Source organism: Triticum urartu, chromosome 2A (genome assembly GCF_056163025.1).
Source record: "Triticum urartu cultivar PI428250 chromosome 2A, HENAU_Tu73, whole genome shotgun sequence".
In the NCBI taxonomy this organism is placed as follows: Eukaryota; Viridiplantae; Streptophyta; class Magnoliopsida; order Poales; family Poaceae; genus Triticum; species Triticum urartu.
This window is the reverse complement of record NC_141874.1, coordinates 31,145,430-31,167,725: the sequence shown is the minus strand read 5'-3', so window position 1 is coordinate 31,167,725 and position 22,296 is coordinate 31,145,430.

Genomic DNA, 22,296 nt, shown 5'->3' with positions numbered 1-22,296 from the left:
CCTAGGAGTGAAGGGGACAAGACCCCCAGGGCTCCAAGTCCGGCCTTAAGCCGGACACCGTGTCGGAATCTTCAACAATTCCGAACCGCGGCAGGCGAACTCCTTCCAAGAGGAGCAAGCCTTCTGAGCCGGCAGCCTCCGTCCAACCGAAGGCGCCGGACAATCTGCTGGAGGTGCTTGAAGGCGCCTCCATCGACGAGGAGCACCGTACTATTATGAGTACGGTGATCCAGAAGGTTCAGTCCGCCAAGAGCGGGCTGAGTGAAGCTTGCGCTAGCCTCCTAACAGGCTTCGAGGTAAGTAAAAATATGTAAAAATATTACCGCATAGACAGTAGCCCCTAATGCTCTGTTTGGCGTTCGGAAAGAAAAGCCGAATAGAGGATCTATTAAATTTTGTAGGAGTCTAATAATGAAGAGTCAATATGCATATGCAGGCTTCGCTGCTAGCCACCGCCGCACTGGCTGCGGAGGTGGATGCCCTGAAACAGGGACTCGAGCAGACCGAGGAAGAGCTCGGCCTTGCCAAGCAGCAGCTCGAGGAGAAAGAAGGTAAGAAATACCTTATAAAAAAGTGCCTATAGAGAGGCGTGATTGCAAAAAATAACAGGATTGTACCGCTTATTGTAGGGGCCACGACTGAGGTGGCGACCCTCAAGCAGGCGCTGTCCGAGGCCGAAAAGAAAACGGCCATGGAGTGCACCGAACGAGAGAAACTTGGGGCTCAGGTCGGCGAGGTGCGGCAAGAGCTTCAGGCTCTCATGAAAAAACATGAGAGTTTGGAGCTTGAGTCGAAGACCCAAGCGTCCGAGCTCGCGACGGCCCTTGAGACTGCCAAGTCTGCCAAGGCCGAAGCCCAAAAGGCCCTCTGAGAGTTGGAGGATATGAAAAGGATAGCAGCGGGTAAGGCATTCTTTATGCAAAGCAGAAATATAAAAGTACACTACTTGTTACTTACCCGAATCCGGAGTTCTCCAGGGGCATTCATAGATCTTCCCCGCAGCGTATCCGATGCTGCCGCATTCTACCGAGCTGAAGAGGGCAACTCGACGGAGAAGGTGTTCCGGTCTCAGTATGCTGAGGCCGGACACCATGTGCCCTTGAGCGACCAGCTGAAACAGCTGGTCGAACTCCACAAGGCGGCCGAACAGGCCATGAAGGGCTTCATAGTTCGGCTGTGGACCGGGGAGGCCCCGCCTGGGAGCTACTTCGGGCTGGTGCGGCGGCTGGTGGAGGCCTGTCCAAGGCTCGAGGTCATCAAGCGCTCCGTCTGCATCGAAGGTGCCCGTAGGGCCCTTGCCCGTGTAAAGGTGCACTAGGGTAAGCTGGATGGTGAGAAGCTTGTGACGGACGGGCCACCGCCGGGGAAGGAGCGTCGCAAGCCGGAGAACTACTATAAGGATGTTCTTGCGGGTGCCCGCCTTGTGGCGGATGAGTGCACCAAGGATGTAATTTTTGAATGAATTCGCTCGTGTTTATCCTGTGCGCTGAAAACTTGTTCATATGCGCTAAGCAATGCTTATTGAATTTAAAATATTATTTTTTGTGCGGCCGTTTATCAAAAATTGAGAGATGGCCAGTCGTCGGCTTCTGCCCCCATGCCACCAGTGCTGGGCTGTTCGGTGATAAACCTGGGCGCTCTTTTTCCCATGGTTGGGTCCTTCGAGGGAGGCGCTCAGCACGACGAACCAGGCAATCGGACTATAATGCTTGAACACTCTCACTTAGCCATAGAACTTTATAATTTTAAATTTCGGCGAAGCCCCTAGTTCGGAAGAACGAGTTCGGGGCGCTATCCACGCCTTGGCTGGGGTTATCCAGCTCCTCGCTCGAAGCGGCATAAGCCTTTAGGGACACGAAAAACCTCTCGAACAGCGACCGGTCTCTCGCCTCATCATGACAGTCAGTTTTAGCTTTCTCCACTGAGGTGCTTAACCCAGCTCAACCGGGGCACAATCGCAGTGGTTCTCCTAGTGCTACCTTAGCCGATATAGCGGAACGTAAGGCACCAAAACATAGGAGCCGGGCAAACCCAACTATTGACCCAAATCATGATTCAGAGCCGATGCATATAGTGATATAAGTTCGGGGTGCCGCACTTGTGAAAGTGTACGGACTTCTCACACCATATTAAAGGGTACTGAAGCCCCTGGCGTACTTGCTGTACCACAATGTACGGGTGCAACATGTCATTAATGAACATATATATGAAAAGAGTAATGCAAAAAATAGACAAAAAGCTAAGCATTGTTTATGGAGAGGCTATTTATCAAAGCCGAACGATACAAATGGTGCGGTAAGCAAAAGATATTGGACTATTCAGTATGTCCTGACCAGGGGCAGGCCGCGGAATTATATATAAAGTAGGTATACCGCTCGTAACAGAGACCACCTGGGAGTTCCATAATGCGGCATGGCTTGTCTGCCTCCCTGGATCTTGCATCGTTTGTGCGGCAATCGAATTGCCGAACAGGTCGTCCGAAGTATGGAGTCCTGAAAGTAAGAAAAAAAATTTAAAAAAAAAAAAGAATCCGGCAGCCCCTAGTACGTTTTAAGCCGTATTTTGGGCATGTCGTTATTGTGCCCCTTCCCCTGTGCCCATGGTATTTCAAGGGCGTAGTTATGTACGCGAGGTACTGGTTTCGCTAGGTCGCGAAAGCTGGGGTTGGGGCCGCATTGCTACGCTTGCTCAGAGTGTGCGAGGCGATCCTGCTGCAGGTTACTCCGGGCGCGCTTGGCAGTGTCTGGCTTTTTAATGGCCGGACTGGAGAATTGCCTAAGAAGGCTACTTTGTACCTCCGCTGCGAGAGTCGCCGTATGCTCCTCCGTACGGAGGGAGCGTTCGGTGTTTCCGTTGACCGTGATTACTCCTCGAGGGCCTGGCATCTTGAGTTTGAGATATGCGTAGTGCGGCACCGCATTGAATTTTGCGAATGCGGTTCGTCCGAGCAGGGCGTGATAGCCACTGCAAAACGGGACTATATCGAAGATTAACTCTTCGCTTCGGAAATTATCCGGGGATCAGAAGACCACGTCAAGTGTTACTGAGCCTGTACAGTTGGCCTCTACACCTGGTATGACGCCTTTAAAGGTCGTTCTTGTGGGTTTGATCCTTGAGGGATCTATGCCCATTTTCCGCACTGTGTCCTGATAAAGCAGGTTCAGGCTACTGTCGCCGTCCATGAGGACTCTTGTGAGGTGAAATCCATCGATGATTGGGTCAAGAACCAATGCGGCGAAGCCGCCATGATGGATGCTAGTGGGATGGTCCCTTCGATCAAAAGTGATCGGGCAGGAGGACCATGGGTTGAACTTTGGGGCGTCTGGCTCCATCGCGTATACATCCCGTAGCACACGCTTCCGCTCCCGCTTGGGAATGTGGGTTGCGTATATCATGTTCACCGTCCGCACTTGTGGGGGAAAGCCCTTCTGTCCATTGTTGTTCGGCGGCTTGGGCTCCTCGTCGTCGCTGTGCAGCCCCTTGTCTCTGTTTTCGGCTCTTAACTTGCCTGCCTGCTTGAACACCCAACAATCCCTGTTAGTGTGATTGGCTGGCTTTTCGGGGGTGCCATGTATCTGGCACAAGCGATCGAGTATTCGGTCCAAACTGGACGTGCCCTGAGTATTCTTTTTGAATGGCTTTTTCCGCTGACCGGATTTATAGCCTCTGAATCTGGCGTTGACTACCGTGTCTTCATTGCTGTCACTGTTAACGCGGCGTTTTTGGTTGTTCCGACGTGTCCTGCCACTTTTGTCCTTGGTATCCGAATTACCAGGGTTCTTTGATAAGTTGTTACTGCGAGCTAGCCAGCTGTCTTCACCCGCGCAAAAGCGGGTCATAAGTGTCGTGAGGGCTGCCATGGATTTTGGCTTTTCCTGTCCCAGGTGCCGGGCAAGCCACTCGTCGCGGATGTTATGCTTGAAGGCTGCTAGGGCCTCTGCGTCCGGACAGTCGACTATCTGGTTTTTCTTTGTTAGGAACCATGTCCAGAATTGTCTGGCTGATTCTTCTGGCTGCTGAATTATGTGGCTTAAGTCGTCGGCATCCGGCGGTCGCACGTAAGTTCCCTAGAAGTTGTCAAGGAATGCAGCTTCCAGGTCCTCCCAAGAACTGATTGAGTCTGCTGGCAAGCTGTTAAGCCAGTGCCGGGTCGGTCCTTTAAGTTTAGGCGGGAGGTACTTGATGGCGTGTAGATCATCGCCGCGTGCCATGTGGATGTGAAGGAGATAATCCTCAATCCATACCGCCGGGTCTGTGGTGCCATCGTATGATTCGATGTTTAAGGGTTTAAAGCCCTCTGGGATTTTATGATCCATTACTTCATTCATGAAGCATAGCGGGTGTGCGGCGCCTCTGTACTGGGCTATATCACGACGCAGCTCGGAAGAGCTATGTCTGTTGTGTTCGGCCCGGCCAGATTTGTTGTATCCGGCGTGAAGATCATTGTCACATGCCGTAGGGCGCCTGCGTGATCCGTAGATCGATCTTGTCTGTCTTGCCTTGTCCTCCAGTATGTCTCGCAGGTCGGGCGCATTTTCCCGTGCCTTAGTTGTGCGGCGTCGGGGCATGGCTTGGGTGGAGGGCTGAGAGGCCTCTCTGTCGCGGCCACGAGGTGGCCGGTCTGCCATGTCATGCGCTGGTGATGTAGGTGCTTCCTCCTCTGATCGGGGTAGCGGCCTGCGCTTCGAGTAACTCTTAGAGGGGCGTTCGAGTTCATACTCTTCGGCCGCAAGGACTTCAGTCCATCTGTCAGCTAGCAAATCTTGGGCAGCTCTAAGTTGTTGCTGCTTTTTCTTGAGGCTGCTTGCCGTGGCTAAAATCCTGTGTTTAAAACGCTCTTGTTCGGTGGGATCTGATGGTATGACGAATTCGTTGTCATCGAGGCTTGCCTCGTCTTTGGAGGGAGGCGTATAGTCATCCTCGACCTCTCGGTCTGCCGCTCTCTCATGAGGGCTGGCTTCTCCATCTTCCTGTGCTGAATCTTGCTGGGGTGGGTGTTCTTCGGCGCTATCCGGGGTAGTATTATCTCCCGTGCCGGAATCACCGTTTTTGCTTTGGCGGGATTTAGAGCGGCGCCGCTGACGCCGGTGCTTTGGCTGTTTCTTGGGGGCGTCATCCCCCATTGTTCCATCGCCATCTCCGTCTTTTGGAGTATCCACCATGTATATGTCATATGACGAGGTGGTGTTCCAGCGCCCTACAGGTGCTGGTTCCTGTTCGTCTCCTATATCGTCGTCCATGCCGTCGATGTCTTCGGAGCCGAAGTCCAGTATGTCGGTTAAATCATCGACAGTGGCTACAAAGTGGGTGGTGGGTGGGTTTTGAATTTCCTCACCGTCCGTATCCCACCCTTGCTGACCATAGTTTGGCCAGGGCTCTCCTGATAAAGAGAGAGACTTAAGGGAATTCAGGATGTCGCCAAAAGGCGAATGCTGAAAGATGTCCGCGGCGGTGAACTCCATTACCGGCGCCCAATCAGATTTGATTGGCAGGGGTGTGGGGGGCTCGGAGTTCAGAGAGGAATCCGGCTCCTCGGAGTCACGGGCCACGCGGAGTGCGGGGCTGGAGTTCGGCTCGATCGCCTCTGAAATCGCAGCCCCTGAGGCAGCGTCCAACCACTGATCTTCGATCGGCGCAGTAGGTTCCGAATCAATGGTCAAAACCGATGCGTGTGCGGCCTCCAAGGCGCTGTTCAGCGGCAGAGCTATATCATGCCCATCGAGACAGTGCAGCACGCTTCGCTGTGGCTCGAATCTGTCAAAGATCAAGTCCCCGCGGATGTCAGCCGTGTAGTTTAGGCTTCCAAACCTGACCTGATGGCCAAGGGCGTAGCTTTCGATCTGCTCAAGGTGGCCAAGCAAATTGGCCCGCAGTGCGAAGCCGCCGAAGACGAAGATCTGTCCGGGGAGAAAAGTCTCACCCTGGACCGCATCGTTGTTAATGATCGAAGGAGCCATCGGGCCTAAAGGCGACGACACAGAGGAACTCTCAAGAAAGCACCAATGTCGGTGTCAAAACCGGCGGATCTCGGGTAGGGGGTCCCGAACTGTGCGTCTAGGCCGGATGGTAACAGGAGACAGGGGACACTTTGTTTTACCCAGGTTCGGGCCCTCTCGATGGAGGTAAAACCCTACTCCTGCTTGATTAATATTGAAGATATGGGTAGTACAAGAGTAGATCTACCACGAGATCAAGGAGGCTAAACCCTAGAAGCTAGCCTATGGTATGATTGTTGTGTATGGACTTGATTCTGTCCTACGGACTACAACCCTCCGGTTTATATAGACACCGGATAGGGTTAGGGTTACACAGAGTCGGTTACAATGGTAGGAGATCTTGAATATCGCATCGCCAAGCTTGCCTTCCACGCCAAGGAAAGTCCTATCCGGACACGGGACGAAGTCTTCAATCTTGTATCTTCATAGTCCAGGAGTCCGGCTGAAGGTATAGTCCGGCTACCCGAACACCCCCTAATCCAGGACTCCCTCAGAGACCGTGATGACGTCTCCGGTGACCGAACCGAGTCCGGCTAGGTATATATATTAGTTAAGCTTCTGCTGACTAGCTAATTGATGCATTCATTGTTTTGGTATGTACACATATTAATTAAGTCTTTGTTCTTTTTTCTAGCCCTCCGGATCGAGCACAACTTCGGTAAAGAGACGAGGCCTGAAGAAAAAGCTGAGCTCGGATGAAAAGTTTGAGATCATAGCAATCGCGCCCGACGGCCAACCGATTGAACCCCTCTAGACAAAAAGCGCATTTGTTGCTCAGTGCGGGGTTTTGGTTAGGGACAAGATCCCGATCAGCATCCAGCAATGGTTAAAGCCGGCTACAGAAGACCCTGAGGTGTCTTATGTCAATGATATGCAGAAAAATGATCTTTGGACAAAGCTGAAGTCAAATTTCACCCTACCGCAAGTGGATGATCCAGAGAAGCCAGTTAAAGAGCAATTAATCAAGTATTTTGCTCTTAGGAGGATGGCAGAACTATTTAGGAGGTGGAAGAAAGAGCTGAATAAGTTTGTCAAAAATAAAGTCACCAGAGTTCAAGGGCAGATATGAGAAGATCAGAGATCACTGGCCCGCATTTGTGGCCCACAAGACATCGGAAAAGAGTAAGAAGATGTCGGTGACAAACAAGCAAAATGTTGCGAAGAAGAAGCATGACCATCGCACGGGGTCAGGTGGCTACCTCGTAGCCCGGCCTAAGTGGGCCAAGACTGAGAATGATCTGGTTGATAAGGGGATCGAACCAGAGACAATTAACTGGCCAGACCGTTGTCGGACTTGGTTCTTCGGGGCTGGCGGAACCTTGGACCCTGTAACAGGGAAGTGCATTTGGACAAACGATCAAATGGACATACCAATCAGGAAGCTTCAACAGTATATCGAAGCAGCGCAGCAAGGGACGTTCTTTCCAAATAGAGAGAACGACGAGCTCACAATGGCCCTCGGGAATCCTGAGCACCCTGGACGGACACGAGGCACGCCAGGCTCCATTACGTGGAAGGTTGGGTTTCCGGACGCAGGCGGTTACAAATCCCAGGAGAGGAGGAAAAAATTGCAGCAGACCCAAATGCAGGCGCTGCAAGCAAGGGTACAAGCGATAGAGGAACGAGAAGCAAATTGCAGCAAACGTACTGCCGAAGCTTCCCCCGAAGCTACCCCGCCATCTCAACGGAGAAGCAGCGTGGCTTCCACCGAGCTGCTTCAGCCGGAGCATGCCTTGACGGCTCCTGCCAGCTATCCCGTGGATGCTATCACGGAGTCTCAAAATTGCCACCTTATGATGCAATGGATGAATTTGAAGGTCAAGGCGGCTGTTGGCTCTGTTTATCCTACTGAACCCGGCGCAACTTTTCACTGCCGGCCGATTCCAGAAGGATATGCTAGGGTGATGGTGGATGAAATAACGGAGGGATTTGAGGACCTCCAGCTTGACCACCCTACCGGTGAAGGGGAGACTAGGCTGGGGTCTGCTCTGAAGACTCCATGCCTATGGCGGAAGGAGCTCATCAACCTTCCGAACTGGACGCCTCCGCCTCCTCCTCCTCCTCCGGCAAGTCAGGGCACTCCGCCTCCTCCACCGCCTCCTCCTCCGGCGAGTCAGGGCACCCCGCCTCCTCCACCGCCTCCTCCTCCAGCGAGTGACGATCAGGGCACTCGACCGGCTCCTTCTCCGGCATGTGGCGGCACTCCGCCTCCTTCTCTGCCTGCGCCGACGCGCCCGAGCAGCCAGCCTCCTCCTTCTCCGCCTCGTCAGCAAGGGCGGAAGAGACCTACCGCCGCTCCGGCTGCTCCGGCGCATCGTATTCCTTCTCCTCCGCCTCGTAAGCAAGTAAAGAAGACAACCGCTCCGTCTGCTCTGCCGGCGTCTAGCAGTACAGCCAGAGGCGGGAGGAAATACAGATTCGGTCCTTCTCTGAAGATTCCAGAGAAGTTACCATACGAGAGGACCCCGGAGGAGAACGCCGAGATCGCACGAGAAGAAGTGAGGAACTACTTTGAAGGGGTGAAAGCAAAGAAACATCCACCTCCGGAGGAGAAGGTAGATCCAGTGAAAGAGAAGCGCACTCTGGCTGCCCTGACAAAACCACCCAAGTCTCCGCTGAAAGGAAACTATGAGCGCATTATTGGAAAGGAATTTGCCGAAGCGGAGCGGTCGGGAAGTACTGTCAGTGATCAAAGGCTGAAAGAACGATGAGCTAGGAAACAAATTGCCCAGCTCGGCGAACAAGCGAAGCAATCGTTCCCCCCGCTCAAGGTGCCAAGCGACAACGTCGCTAATGATCCGAGGATGGTGCCCAGTTATAGCAATCTTGGCGATTACCTGCCCGACGATGTACATTATGATTTCATGGAGGTGCAGATACAAAGATACGAGTACGGGAAGCCTCTCGTCAAAGATGAAAGATCTCTGTCAACGATGATGCGAAGATTGCATGATTGGTACTTGAAAATCTGCAGAGACTCTGGGGAGGAGTACTTTGTATGTGAAAGTTAAAAAGGAGCATGACCTCGTTGGAATTGAACTGTTGCCTGTTCCATTTGAGGAGTTCTTTCAGTTTTTCAATCAATTGGCTCTCGATAAAACAACGGTCACCTGCTACTGTCTATAAGTAGTACTACTTCTGTCATTAAGTCTCTCTATATAGCTCAACTCTTTCATTGCATGTATTTATAATCATCCTCACTATATTATGCAGATTGAAGATCGCCGAATTGAAGAAAAGACAAGTCGGTGATATTGGGTTCATTAACACATATCTCATAGATGCAACTCAGGTTAAATTTCATGCTGCAGCTACCGAGGCCAACTTGCTACGATCGTTGGTAATAAATGAAAAAAAAGATATAATACTCTTTCCTTACAACTTCAAGTGAGTGTTAGTATCTTGTGCGTATTCGGTTTCCCTTATATATTAGTCAAGGTTATAGTAATGTAATTGATGAGTTATGCATGCGTGTGCAGTTACCACTATATTCTCCTAGGGATTAAGCTTGAGCAGGGACTAGTAACCGTCTTAGACTCAAGACGAAAAGATGATCGGGACTATGCGGACATGACTCAAATGCTCGAGAAGTAAGTTAAATCGATCATTATCCACCATATCAGCAACTTTGTTCATTTCCTGATATATCAAGTAATTGTTTTCTTTGTCTGGCAGGGTTTGGAAAAAATTCTCCAAAAAAGCTCCAGGACTCCCGAAGAAGTTGCAATTTAGACACCAGAAAGTAAGTACTATAGTAGCATGTTCCGCGCATCTCCTATTGATTTGGCATTCTTGCTTATCAGTTTGATTGACCTCTATTTCTTGTAAAGTGGTTGTGGCAGGAACAAGGGAATGATTTCTGTGGATACTACGTTTGCGAGTCCATCCGCCACACGACCTGTGAGTGGGGCTATACTGACGAACAATATGAAGTACGTAAATAACAACATTCACAATTTTATTTTATTACCATCATTTGTGTTGAGTTTCATTCATTCATATATATATGTATTGACCCCCTTCTTCAAATTAGATGTTTCGGAAGCGGGATGAACTCCTAGCACCAGCTCGCATGCGCGCAATTCAAGAGGAATTGGCGGCATTCTTTCTTGACCACGTGATCGCTGAAGACGGAGAATACTATGTGGACCATGAGTCCGTATGATTATATTTGTAAGAGATAATTATTGTATATATGTAGCCGGTAGTGTCGCATAGATATACGAGAACTTGTTGTTCGACCAATCTCTCGAAGAAGGAGAGGTGGTCGATATCACTTCTCTCTGTATGCATATATGTTCATGACGATCTTCTCTTTCCTTCGTTTGCTTACTAGCTAGCTAGCGTGTCTAGTCCTCTCTATACGTATGTATAGTACGTAGCGTCGACCAAGCAGGGACATAAGAGAGGACACTTCTCTGTATTAATTATAGCTAGCTAACACAATATATGAAACACCTAAATTAACCCCCAAAACCCCCCAAACCCCCCCCCCTTCAAAAACAAACAAAAACCCCAGCCACAGAAATGCTGATGCGTGGATGCCTATTGGTCCCGGTTGGTGCCACCAACCGGGACCAAAGGTCTCCTGCCTGGGCTCCGCGCACAGGCCATGTGGAGGCCCGTCAGTCCCGGTTCTGGATTGAACCGGGACTAAAGGGACAGGGCATTAGTACCGACCCTTTAGTCCCGGTTCAGGAACCGGGACAAAAGGCACTTACAAACAGGGACAACAGGCCCTTTTTCTACCAGTGCGTTGTGACGTTTGGTGGCACACAAAGTGTTCCTCCGGTAAACGGGAGTTGCATAATTTCATAGTCATAGGAACATGTATAAGTCATGAAGAAAGCAATAGCAACAAACTAAACGATCAAGTGCTAAGCTAACGGAATGGGTCAAGTCAATCACATCATTCTCCTAATGTTGTGATCTCGTTAATCAAATGACAACTCATGTATATGGTTAGGAAACATAACCGTCTTTGATCAACAAGCTAGTCAAGTAGAGGCATACTAGTGACACTCTGTTTGTCTATGTATTCACACATGTATTATGTTTCCGGTTAATACAATTCTAGCATGAATAATAAACATTCATCATGATATAAGGAAATAAAATAATAACTTTATTATTGCCTCTAGGTCATATTTCCTTCAGTCTCCCACTTGCACTAGAGTCAATAATCTAGATTACACAGTTATAATTCTAACACCCATGGAGCCTTGGTGCTGATCATGTCTTGCTCGTGGAAGAGGCTTAGTCAGCGGGTCTGCAACATTCAGATCCATATGTATCTTGCAAATTTCTATGTCTCCCACCTGGACTAGATCCCTTATGGAATTGAAGCGTCTCTTGATGTGCTTGGTTCTCTTGTGAAATCTGGATTCCTTCGCTAAGGCAATTGCTCCAGTATTGTCACAAAAGATTTTCATTGGACCCGATGCACTAGTTATGACACCTAGATCGGATATGAACTCCTTCATCTAGACTCCTTCATTTGCTGCTTCCAAAGCAGCTATGTACTCCGCTTCACATGTAGATCCTGCCGCGACGCTTTGTTTAGAACTGCACCAACTGACAGCTCCACCGTTCAATGTAAACACGTATCCGGTTTGCGATTTAGAATCGTCCGGATTAGTGTCAAAGCTTGCATCAACGTAACCACCGTTTACGATGAGCTCTTTGTCACCTCCATAAGAGAGAAACATATCCTTAGTCCTTTTCAGGTATTTCAGGATGTTCTTGACCGTTGTCCAGTGATCCACTCCTGGATTACTTTGGTACCTCCCTGCTAGACTTATAGCAAGGCACACATCAGGTCTGGTACACAGCATTGCATACATGATAGAGCCTATCTTTTGCAGTGGTCAGGCATTGAGTCTTACTCAACTTCACACCTTGTAACACAGGCAATAACCCTTTCTTTGCTTGATCCATTTTGAACTTCTTCAAAACTTTGTCAAGGTATGTGCTTTGTGAAAGTCCAATTAAGCGTCTTGATCTATCTCTATAGATCTTAACGCCCAATATGTAAGCAGCTTCACCGAGGTCTTTCATTGAAAAACTCTTATTCAAGTATCCCTTTATGCTATCCAGAAATTCTATATCATTTCCGATCAGTAATATGTCATCCACATATAATATCAGCAATGCTACAGAGCTCCCACTCACTTTCTTGTAAATACAGGCTTCTCCAAAAGTCTGTATAAAACCAAATGCTTTGATCACACTATCAAAGCGTTTATTCCAACTCCGAGAGGCTTACACCAGTCCATAAATGGATCGCTGGAGCTTGCACACTTTGTTAGCTCCCTTTGGATCGACAAAACCTTCCGGTTGCATCATATACAACTCTTCTTCCACAAATCCATTCAAGAATGCAGTTTTAACATCCATCTGCCATATTTCATAATCGTAAAACGCGGCAATTGCTAACATGATTCAGACAGACTTAAGCATCGCTACGGGTGAGAAGGTCTCATTGTAGTCAATCCCTTGAACTTGTCGAAAACCTTTCACAACAAGTCGAGCTTTGTAGACAGTACCATTACCGTCAGTGTCAGTCTTCTTCTTGAAGATCCATTTATTCTCAATTGCTTGCCGATCAACGGGCAAGTCAACCAAAGTCGCCACTTTGTTCTCATACATGGATCCCATCTCAGATTTCATGGCCTCAAGCCATTTTGTGGAATCAGGGCTCGCCATTGCTTCTTCATAGTTCGTAGGTTCGTCATGGTCTAGTAACATAACTTCCAGAACAGGATTACTGTACCACTCTGGTGTGGATCTTACTCTAGTTGACCTGCGAGGTTCAGTAACAACTTGATCTAAAGTTTCATGATCATCATCATTAACTTCCTCACTAATTGGTGTAGGTGTCGCAGAAACCGTTTTCTGTGATAAACTACTTTCCAATAAGGGAGTAGGTACAGTTACCTCATCAAGTTCTACTTTCCTCCCACTCACTTCTTTCGAGAGAAACTCCTTCTCTAGAAAAACTCCGAATTTAGCAACAAAAGTCTTGCCTTCGGATCTGTGATAGAAGGTATACACAACTGTCTCCTTTTGGTATCCTATGAAGACACATTTTTCTGATTTGGGTTCGAGCTTATCAGGTTGAAGCTTTTTCACATAAGCATCGCAGCCCCAAACTTTCAGAAACGACAACTTTGGTTTCTTACCAAACCACAGTTCATAAGGCGTCGTCTCAACGGATTTCGATGGTTCCCTATTTAACGTGAATGCGGCCGTCTCTAAAGCATAACCCCAAAACGATAGTGGTAAATCTGTAAGAGACACCATAGATTGCACCATATCTAGTAAAGTACGATTACGACGTTCAGACACGCCATTACGCTGTGGTGTTCTGGGTGGCGTGAGTTGCGAAACTATTCCGCATTGTTTCAAATGTAGACCAAACTCGTAACTCAAATATTCTCCTCCACAATCAGATCGTAGAAACTTTATTTTCTTATTACGACGATTTTCAACTTCACTCTGAAATTCTTTGAACCTTTCAAATGTTTCAGACTTATGCTTCACTAAGTAGATATACCCATATCTGCTTAAATCATTTGTGAAGGTGAGAAAATAATGATATCCGCCACGAGCCTCAACATTCATCGGACCACATACATCTGTATGTATGATTTCCAACAAATCTGTTGCTCTCTCCATAGTTCCGGAGAATGGCGTTTTAGTCATCTTGCCCATGAGGCACGGTTCACAAGTACCAAGTGATTGATAATCAAGTGGTTCCAAAAGTCCATCAGTATGGAGTTTCTTCATGCGCTTTACACCGATATGACCTAAACGGTAGTGCCACAAATAAGTTGCACTATCATTATCAACTCTGCATCTTTTGGCTTCAACATTATGAATATGTGTGTCACTACTATCGATATTCAATAAGAATAGACCACTCTTCACGGGTGCATGACCATAAAAGATATTACTCATATAAATAGAACAACCATTATTCTCTGATTTAAATGAATAACCGTCTTGCATCAAACAAGATCCCGATATAATGTTCATGCTCAACGCTGGCACCAAATAACAATTATTTAGGTCTAATACTAATCCCGAAGGTAGATGTAGAGGTAGCGTGCCGACCACGATCACATCGACTTTGGAACCATTTCCCACGTGCATCGTCACCTCGTCCTTAGCCAATCTTCGCTTAATCCGTAGCCCCTGTTTCGAGTTGCAAATATTAGCAACAGAACCAGTATGAAATACCCAGGTACTACTGCGAGCATTAGTAAGGTACACATCAATAACATGTATATCACATATACCTTTGTTCACCTTGCCATCCTTCTTATCCGCCAAATACTTGGGGCAGTTCCGCTTCCAGTGACCAGTCTACTAGCAGTAGAAGCACTCAGTTTCAGGATTAGGTCCAGACTTGGGTTTCTTCTCTTGAGCAGCAACTTGCTTGGTGTTCTTCTTGAAGTTCCCCTTCTTCTCCCCTTTGCCCTTTTTCTTGAAACTAGTGGTCTTGTTGACCATCAACACTTGATGCTCCTTCTTGATTTCTACATCCGCAGCCTTTAGCATTGCGAAGAGCTCGGGAATTGTTTTATTCATCCCTTGCATATTATAGTTCATCACGAAGCTCTTGTAGCTTGGTGGCAGTGATTGAAGAACTCTGTCAATGACACTATCAACCGGAAGATTAACTCCCAGCTGAGGCAAGTGAATATGGTACCCAGACATTCTGAGTATATGTTCACTGACAGAACTATTCTCCTCCATCTTGCAGCTATAGAACTTATTGGAGACTTCATATCTCTCAATCCGGGAATTTGATAAAAATATTAACTTCAACTCCTAGAACATATCATATGCTCCATGACGTTCAAAACGTCATTGAAGTCCCGGTTCTAAGCCGTAAAGCATGGCACACTGAACTATCGAGTAGTCATCAGCTTTGCTCTACCAGACGTTCTTAGCGTCGTCAGTTGCATCAGCAGCAGGCCTGGCACTCAGCGGTGCTTCCAGGACGTAATTCTTTTGTGCAGCAATGACGATAATCCTCAAGTTACGGACCCAGTCCGTGTAATTGCTACCATCATCTTTCAACTTTGCTTTCTCAAGGAACGCATTAAAATTCAACGGAACAACAGCACGGGCCATCTATCTACAAGCAACATAGACAAGCAAGATACTGTCAGGTACTAAGTTCATGATAAATTTAAGTTCAATTAATCATATTACTTAAGAACTCCCACATAGATAGACATCCCTCTAATCCTCTAAGTGATCACGTGATCCAAATCAACTAAACCATGTTCGATCATCACATGAGATGGAGTAGTTTCAATGGTGAACATCACTATGTTGATCATAGCTACTATATGATTCACGCTCGACCTTTCGGTCTCCGTGTTCCGAGGCCATATCTGTTATATGCTAGGCTCGTCAAGTTTAACCTGAGTATTCCGCGTGTGCAACTGTTTTGCACCCGTTGTATTTGAACGTAGAGCCTATCACACCCGATCATCACGTGGTGTCTCAGCACGAAGAACTTCCGCAACGGTGCATACTCAGGGAGAACACTTATACTTTGATAATTTTAGTGAGGGATCATCTTATAATGCTACCATCAATCAAAGCAAGATAAGATGCGTAAAAGATAAACATCACATGCAATCAATATAAGTGATATGATATGGCCATCATCATCTTGTGCTTGTGATCTCCATCTCCGAAGCACTGTCATGATCACCATCGTCACCGGCGCGACACCTTGATCTCCATTGTAGCATCGTTGTCGTCTCGCCAATCTTATGCTTCCACGACTATCGCTACCGCTTAGTGATAAAGTAAAGCATTACAGGGCGATTGCATTGCATACAATAAAGCGACAACCATATGGCTCCTGCCAGTTGCCGATAACTTCGGTTAAAAACATGATCATCTCATACAATAAAATTTAGCATCAAAATCACAACGATAGTTTGTCAAGTTGGTGCTGTTTTATCCTTCGCAAGGACCGGGCGTAGCCACACTCGGTTCAACTAAAGTTGGAGAAACTGACACCCGCCAGCCACTTGTGTGCAAAGCACGTCGGTAGAACCAGTCTCGCGTAAGCGTACGCATAATGTCGGTCCGGGCCGCTTCATCCAACAATACCGCTGAACCCAAGTATGACATGCTGGTAAGCAGTATTACTTGTATCGCCCACAACTCACTTGTGTTCTACTCGTGCATATGACATCTACGCATAAAACCTGGCTCGGACACCACTATTGGGAAATGTAGTAATTTCAAAAAAATTCTTACGCACACGCAAGATCATGGTGATGCATAGCAATGAGAGGGGAGAGTGTTGTCTACGTACCCTCGTAGACCGAAAGTGGAAGCGTTAGCACAACGCGGTTGATGTAGTCGTAGGTCTTCACGATCCGACAGATCAAGTACTGAACATACGGCACCTCCGAGTTCAGCACACGTTCAGCCCGATGACGTCCCTCGAACACCGATCCAGCCGAGTGTTGAGGGAGAGTTTCGTCAGCACGACGGCGTGGTGACGATGTTGATGTTCTACCGACGCATGGCTTCGCCTAAGCACCGCTACAGTATTATCGAGGTGGACTATGGTGGAGGGGGGCACCGCACACGGCTAAGAGATCAATGATCAAATGTTGTGTCTCTAGGGTGCCCCCTGCCCCTGATATAAAGGAGCAAGGGGGGTGCGGCCGGCCAGGGCATAGGCGCGCCAGGAGGAGTCCTACTCCCATCGGGAGTAGGACTCCCCCCTTTCCTAGTTGGATTAGGACTTGGGAGGGGGGAAGAAGGAAAGAGGGGGGCCGGCCCTCTTGCCGTAAACCAATTCGGTTTGGGCCTTGGGGGGCACGCCCCACACTTCCTTAGCTTCCCTCCTTTTCCACTAAGGCCCATGTAGGCCCATTAAGCCCCCGGGGGGTTCCGGTAACCTCCCGGTACTCCGGTAAAATCCCAGTTTCACCCGGAACACTTCCGATTTCCAAACATAGGCTTCCAATATATCAAAATTCATGTCTCGACCATTTCGAGACTCCTCGTCATGTCTGTGATCACATCCGGGACTCCGAACAACCTTCGGTACATCAAAACATAAAACTCATAATATAACTATCATCGTAGCGTTAAGCGTGCGGACCCTACGGGTTCGAGAACTATGTAGACATGACCGAGACACGTCTCTGGTCAACAACCAATAGCGGAACCTGGATGCTCATATTGGCTCCTACATATTCTACGAAGATCTTTATCGGTCAGACCGCATAACAACATACGTTGTTCTCTTTGTCATCGGTATGTTACTTGCCCGAGATTCGATCGTCGGTATCTCAATACCTAGTTCAATCTTGTTACCGGCAAGTCTCTTTACTCGTTCCGTAATACATCATCCCGCAACTAACTCATTAATTGCAATGCTTGCAAGGCTTAAGTGATGTGCATTATCGAGAGGGCCCAGAGATACCTCTCCGACAATCGGAGTGACAAATCCTAATCTCGAAATACGCCAACCCAACAAGTACCTTCGGAGACACCTGTAGAGCACCTTTATAATCACCCTGTTACGTTGTGACGTTTGGTGGCACACAAAGTGTTCCTCCGGTAAACGGGAGTTGCATAATCTCATAGTCATAGGAACATGTATAAGTCATGAAGAAAGCAATAGCAACAAACTAAACGATCAAGTGCTAAGCTAACGGAATGGGTCAAGTCAATCACATCATTCTCCTAATGATGTGATCCCGTTAATCAAATGACAACTCATGTATATGGTTAGGAAACATAACCATCTTTGATCAACGAGCTAGTCAAGTAGAGGCATACTAGTGACACTCTATTTGTCTATGTATTCACACATGTATTATGTTTCCGGTTAATACAATTCTAGCATGAATAATAAACATTCATCATGATATAAGGAAATAAATAATAACTTTATTATTGCCTCTAGGGCATATTTCCTTCAGAATAAACTCATGCAATATGAAATAAACCCCATCTTGTTATCCTCGATGGCGACAATACAATACGTGCCTTGCTGCCCCTACTGTCACTGGGAAAGGAGACCGCAAGATTGAACCCAAAGCTAAGCACTTCTCCCATTGCAAGAAAGATCAATCTAGTAGGCCAAACCAAACTGATAATTCGAAGAGACTTGCAAAGATAACCAATCATACATAAAAGAATTCCGAGAAGACACAATTCATCGATCTCAACAAACACACCGCAAAAGAAGATTACATCGAATAGATCTCCACAAGAGAGGGGGAGAACTTTGTATTGAGATCCAAAAGGAGAGAAGAAGCCTTCTAGCTAATAACTATGGACCTGAAGGTCTGAAGTAAACTACTCACACTTCATCGGAGAGGCTATGGTGTTGATGTAGAAGCCCTCCGTGATCGATGCCCCCTTCGGTGGAGCTCCGGAGAAGGCCCCAAGATTGGATCTCATGGATACAGAAAGTTACGGCGGTGGAATTAGGGTTTTGGCTCCGTATCTGGTAGTTTGGGGGTACGTAGGTATATATAGGAGGAAAGAGTACATCGGCGGAGCAACGTGGGCCCCACGATGGTGGAGGGCGCGCTTGGGAGGGGAGGCGCACCCCCCTATCTCGTGCCTTCCTGGTAGCTTTCTTGACGTAGGGTCCAAGTCCTCTGGATCATGTTCGTTCCGAAAATCACGTTCCCGAAGGTTTCATTCCGTTTGGACTCCGTTTGATATTCTTTTTCTGCGAAACTCTAAAATAGGCAAAAAACAACAATTCTGGGTTGGGCCTCCGGTCAATAGGTTAGTCCGAAAAATAATATAAAAGTGTATAATAAAGCCCAATAATGTACAAAATAGAATATAATATAGCATGGAACAATCAAAAATTAAAGATACGTTGGAGACGTATCAGCGGGGGGCACGATTGGTTCGCTTGTTCGCCGAGCTGGGCAATCTTTTCCCAGCTCGTCGTTGTGCTAACCTTTGATCACTGACAGTACTTCCCGACCAATCCGCTTCGATAAATGACCTTTCAATAATGCGTTCATAGTTGCCTTTCGGCGGAGACTTTGGTGGTTTCTTCAGGGCTTCCACAGTGCGCTTCGCTTTCACCGGATCTATCTTCTCCTACGGAGGTGGATGTTTCTTTGCTTTCACCCCTTCAAAGAAGTTCGTCACTTCATGTCGCATGATCTTCTCATTTTCCTCTGGGGTCCTCTCGTATGGTAACTTCTCTGGAGTCTTCAGAGAACGACCGAATCTGTATTGCCTCCCGCCTCTGGCTGTACTGCTAGACACCGGAGTAGACGGAGCGGCTGCGCTTCTTTCCTTGCTTACGAGGTGGAGGACGAGGACTACGACACGCCGGAGCAGCCAGAGCGGCGGCGGGTCTCTTCCGCCCTTGCTGATGAGGCGGAGTGCCGCCACGCGCCGGAGAAGGAGGGTGGCTGCTCGGGCGCGACGGTGCAGGCAGAGAAGGAGGCGGAGTGCCGCCACGCACCGGAGAAGGAGGCTGAGTGCCCTGATCACTCGCCGGAGGAGGAGGCGGAGTGCCCTGACTCGCCGGAGGAGGAGGAGGCGGAGGCGTCCAGTTCGGGAGGTTTATGAGCTCCTTCCGCCATAGGCATGGAGTCAACAGACAAGAACCCAACCGAGTCTCCCCTTCACCCATAGGGTGGTCAAGATCGAGATCCTCAAATCCGGCCGTTATTTCATCCACCATCACCCTAGCATATCCTTTTGGAATCGGCTAGCAGTGAAAAGTTGTGCCAGGTTCAGGAGGTGCAACAGAGCCAACAGCCGCCTTGACTTTAAATTTCATCCATTGCGTCATAAGGTGGAAATTTTGAGACTCCGTGATTAAGTCCACGGGGTAGCTAGCAGGAGCCGTGAAGATAGACTCCAGCTGCTGCAGCTCGGTGGAAGCCACGCTCCTTCTCCGCTGAGATGGCGGGGTAGCTTCGGGGGAAGCTTTGGCAGGTTGCTTGATGTGATCTGCTTCTGGTTGCTCTATCCTCGTACCCTTGCGTGCAGCGCCTGAATTTGGATCTGCTCCACTTCCTTCCTCCTCCCCTGGCATTTTTAACCGCCTATGTCCGGAAACCCAACCTTCCACGAAACGGAGCCTGTCGTGCCTCATGTCCGTCCAGGGTGCTCATGATTCCCGAGGGCCATTGTGAGCTCGTCGTTCTCTCTGTCTGGAATGAACGTCCCTTGTTGTGCTGCATCGATATACTGTCGAAGCTTCGTGACGGGTATTCGCAGTTGCTCGTTCGTCCAACGGCACTTCCCTGATACAGGGTCCAAGGTTCCGCCAACCCCGAAGAACCAAGTCCGGCAACGGTCTGGCCAGTTCAATGTCTCTGGTTCGACCCCTTTGTCTTGCAGGTCATTCTCAGCCTTGGCCCACAACGGCCGGGCTTTGACGTAGCCACCTAACCCCGTGCAATGGCGAAGCTTCTTCTTCGCATCATTTTTCTTGTTTATCGCTGACATCTTCTTACTCTTGTCCGATGTCTTGTGGGCCACAAAGTCATCCCACTGATCTCTGATCTTCTCATACCGGCTGGTGAATTCTGGTGTCTCTTCTTTGTCGACAAACGTTGTTTTCAGCTCATTCTTCCACCTCCTGAATAGTTCTGCCGTCTTGTTAAGAGCATGAGACTTGATCAATTGCTCTATAACTGGCTTCTCCGGATCCTCCTCTGGCGGTAGGGTGAAATTTTCCTTCAGCACGGTCCAAAGATCATCTTTCTGCATATCGGTGACATAACACCTCAGGGTCATATTTAGCCGGCTTATACCATTGATGGATGCTGATCGGGATCTTGTCCCTAACAAGAACCCCGCACTGAGCAGCAAATGCTTCCTTTGTCCGGATGGGTTCAATCGGTCGGCCATCGCGCGCGATTGCTGTGATCTCAAACCTTTCATATGAGCGCAACTTTTTCTTCGGGCCTCGTTTCTTTACCGAAGTTGTGCGTGATCCGGAGGGCTAGGAAAAAGAAGAAGGACGAGAGTTATTAATTAATATGTGTACATACCAAAAACAAATAATGCATCAATTAGCTATAGTCAGCACATGCTTAATTAATATATATACCTGGCCGGACTCCGTTCGGTCACCAGAGCCATCATCACGGTGTCCTTCTTCCACCGGCATTCGGTCACCGGAGCCGTCATCAAGGTGTCCTTCTTCCACCGGCATTCGGTCACCGGAGCCATCATAATCATGTCCTTCCTCCTCCATTGTTCGATCACCGTAGCCTGCTTCTTCACCCTGTCCTTCCAGACCATCGGTTTCATTGAGAAACGACATGACGGCATCACTTCCGGCTGCGATTATGTCCCCCAACACTGCTTCTGTTGCTTTGTCTCGGGGGTGCTCCATAGTTTCTGCAAATATTTACAACATGGCAATTATTATTCAAACATGACAGATGGATATATTCGTGGCAAACATAGAACTAGCTAGCTAATCACAATAAGGAATCATATTAGTGTCCTCGACGCTTCTCTAGGGTTTGGGGTGGCCTCGGCAACGCTTCAAAGGTTTGGGGTGGCCTCGGCAACGATTCAAGGATTTGGGGTGGCCTCGACAACAACACTCTTTTAACTTGGTAAATTTGGGTGGCCTCGAGAGAGTTTGTCGGGTAGGGGCGCGGCAGGAGGGGGTAGGAGACCGACATCGTTTTTTTCTAGGGTTTGGGTGTCCTCGAGAGTTTTGGTCGAGCGAGAGGGCCGGGGGGTAAGAAATAAAAAGAGGAGAAGATCGAAGAAAAAAAAGAGGAGGAGAAGAAAGGAATAGAGGAGAAGAAGAAAAAATAGAAAATAAATTTCTATTTTTTCTTCTTCTCCTCTATTCCTTTCTTCTCCTCCTCTTTTTTTCCTTTTTTCCTCTTCTTATTTATTTCTCCTCTACTTCCTCTCCCCTTCTTCTCCTTTTTCTTTTCCTTCTTCCTAAACTAAAAATAAACTAAAATAATCCTAAAACTAAACAAAGTTATCAGGAGGGGGTATATCGACAATGACATACCCGATAAAAAATAAGAAGGCGAAGAAGAAATAAAAAGAGGAGAAGAAGAAAGGAATAGAGGAGAAGATCGAAGAAAAAAGGAAGAAAAAAAGAGGAGAAGAAGAAAGGAATAGAGGAGAAGATCGAAAAAAAAAGGAGAAGAAAAAAGGAATAGAGGAGAAGAAGAAAAAATAATTTTTTCTTCTTCTCCTCTATTCCTTTCTTCTTCTCCTTTTCTATTTCTTCTTCTTCTCCTCTATTCTTTTCTTCTTCTCCTCTTCTTTTTCTTTT